This window comes from Suricata suricatta, chromosome 2, assembly GCF_006229205.1.
Source record: "Suricata suricatta isolate VVHF042 chromosome 2, meerkat_22Aug2017_6uvM2_HiC, whole genome shotgun sequence".
Taxonomy (NCBI): domain Eukaryota; kingdom Metazoa; phylum Chordata; class Mammalia; order Carnivora; family Herpestidae; genus Suricata; species Suricata suricatta.
Window position 1 is genome coordinate 18,423,793 of NC_043701.1, and position 3,317 is coordinate 18,427,109.

Genomic DNA, 3,317 nt, shown 5'->3' on the forward strand with positions numbered 1-3,317 from the left:
GTTGGGCATTTTTAAGCTTTAAAACAGTTACCTATAATACTCTATGTTTCTCTGTGTGCATTGGATGTATACAGAAGCTGTCCTATGAATAGTCAGAAATACTGAACCAAGGCCTGTATATATGGCCCACTAATACTAGGAGTATCAGTAGTTCAAGGACGGGGGCAAAAACAGTAAAAGACATTAAATAAAACGGGTGGCTCCAGGGTCCCTCCTGGCTAAACACCGCATCCCTGTTCCTTCTATCTCCAGCACACACGTGCCGACGGAGGACTTGATGTTGGCAAAGTCATCTCTTCTTCCTTGAGCCTCTAAATTTGGCTTCTCTTCCCATCACTCTGCTCAAATAGTTCTCTTTGATGCTAATAATTTCGCCCTTGTTTAAAAGCCCCTTGCTCTTTCTGCTCTCATCATGGTCAGCCTCTCTGTTAGGGGTCCTAGTCAGGATAGGCAAGGTTATGCTGCAGAGACAAAGAGCCCCCGAATTATAACAGCTTACAACAAGGATTCATTCCACGCTTACACCACGCATCCATTGCGGGTCAGCTGGGGCTCTCCTCTGCATCAGTCTCCTCCTGGGACCCAAGCACGCTGAACGGCTGCTGTCTGGAATGTTCTTGGATGTCATGGCAGTGGGGGCAGGGAGCTCTAGAGGGTCACACACAGCTAATTAAATGCTTTGGAAAATGACACCCTTCTACTCACAGCTCATAAGCCACCTAATCACATCATCCCAACCCAAACCCAAAGGGGCCAGGAAGTGCAATCCTATTATATTTCAAGAAGGCGGAGAGCAGGAAATCAGGTACACCACCCTGTTCTTTCCACGTGAATATGTCACATCTTTGAAGGCGGGGCCTTGCCTTCTACCGCTCTGCTTGGTAGCTTAATAGTGTGGGGCATATTTGGATTCCCTGGAAGTCACTAAGTATCCCCACTTCCTTCTCTTAGAGCTTCTTACTTTCCACTCAGAAAAGTGGAATGGTGGAGACAAACGCTCTCTCAAGTTTGATCCGGGCCTTATGAATCCACAACGGATGCGTTACTGAGAAACTGAGGTCATCGCTCCACCCCAAATGAGAATAAAAGGAACATCCCTTCCTCTGCCACCTTGTAGGAAGATTATCTGTGGACTCCTCTTGAAGCCCAGGCTCTCGTTACCCCAGATGTCTGGTTAATAAACTTCCTGTTCAGGGAAGAGAAAGAAGAAGGTGGGGGGGGTGGTATGGGAGAGAGTCACTTGGGAAACTCCCCTAAACTCCCCTGCTGTTTTGAAAAGTCCAGGACTTCGCAGCAGTGGAAAGGAAGACAGACTTTGGCATTTGGGGCAAAGAGGGGTGAACTGTCCCACCTGGAGTGCTGGTGGTCCCCAAAGCCGGGAAGAGATGGCAGCCATCGATTCTGTGCGGCTCCACAGGTGTCTGGCTCACAGTGCCTCCCAGCAGGCAGGACATTGGGCGGGGGTGACTGTGGGGCATGTGGAGGCTGGACGCTGGCTTGGAGGCCTCCCCCCAGGCCCGGAGGAAGCCTGGGGACACCAGACAGGGCTTCCACATCTGGAACAGCAGAGGGCGTCCAGGGCAGGGTGAAGTGAGGACACACAGATGACGGTACTGTCTTTCTCCCCCATTTTTCCTGCTGTGCCTTAGCAGTGCAAAGGAAGTGGGGGGCCTCTTCCCTACCACCCCCAACCAGGAAACCACCAAGCATTACTGCAGTTAAGGCTTGGGCTGAGAATAGAAAGCGGGATCTCAGAGCTAGATTTGATTTTGAGAGAGAACGAGAAAAGAAAAACATATTCTCACCTGAATTTCATAGATCAATTTACAGTCTTACTTTAGAGATCCATGACCTGACATTGCTTAGCACAGGCAGGAAGGGTAACTGCAAACTCAAATCCCAGGCAGAAGGCCATTATGAACGTCCTTAAGGCCTGGTCCCTAAAGGGTAGCGGAGCCCTGGAGTTTAATGAGATGCGCATAAGACATCAGCAGGCAATGAGATGCAAATTCACTAATCGCTAAAAGGGAAGCAGACATGGAGGGAGGGCGGTTGTCCTATGTTGGAAAGGGGGCTGCAGCGAGGGAGTAACAAAGTCAGAACTGTTGCCGTGGGGGGCTCCCGGCTTCCAACTACAGTAAGCAGCATCCTGGCTCCCCTGCCCCCGGCACACCCCAGGCCTCTGTGACAAGCCCTGTCGAGGTGGCCACACTCTTACACCACATCCACAGCGCAGGTCTTCTGACACTGGGCCAATGGCTCCTCAAAGAAACTGACAAAACAATATTATTAATTAGAATATTATTATTTATGGGGCGCCTGAGTGGCTCGGTCGGTTAAGCGTCCGAGTTTGGCTCAGGTCATGATCTCACGGTTTGTGGGTTCAAGCCCCGCATCGGGGTCTGTGCTGACAGCTAGCTCAGAGCCTGGAGCCTGCTTCGGATTCTGTACCTCCCTCTCTCTCTGATCCTCCCCTGCTTGTGCTGTCTCTCAAAAATAAATAAAAAACATTAAAAAATTTAGAATATTATTATTTAGATGCATATATGATATTTATTATATGCCAGGGATCTCATTTACTTTATACAGCAACACTGTGGGATAGGGGTTATTATTATGATGATCCCATTTCACAGATGAAGAAACTGATGCTTAGGGTGCTGAATAGCTTATATACCACAGCAAACCACTTACATGAGGCTGAGGTGACATTCTGAGCCAAGGTACAGAGGATTCTAAAACCTGAGCATTTAGCCTCCACCCTGCTGGGGCTCCAGCCTTTGGTCCAGGTACAGGTCATCGTCAGCCTCCAGTGGGAAGGGCTTGGTCCCTGGGCCAAATGTTCTTGTTTCCAAGAGTTTTGTAGATATATTGGCCACAGTGAGCTAAGGAGCGGCAGAGGAGAGTGGGAAATGCAGTCCCAAATTCAGCCTTCAGGGAGGACACAGCCGATGAAGGCAGTCAACTACCGGAGAATATCACGTGGAGCTCAGAGCGCATGTGCGTGTCGCCCCTTCGCCCCAAGGGATGAGAAGAGAGGGGTTCCAAGCCTGAACTCTGGTGTTGGCGTCTGTCTGGGCCATGTCTTAAACTGAGCCTTGGTTTCTTCCGCAAAGTAGGGATGACAATAGTAACAATCTCATAGGATTCTTTCAGGATTAAGTGGAATAATGTGGTAAAGCATTTAGCACAGCAGCTGACACATATTAAATGGTCACTATGTGATATTCAAAACAACATAATAGCATTCATAAGAGTAAGGTGCTGTTTTTCTGGTTTTCGCTTGCAGGAAATTAACCCCAGTGAACGAAAGCTTG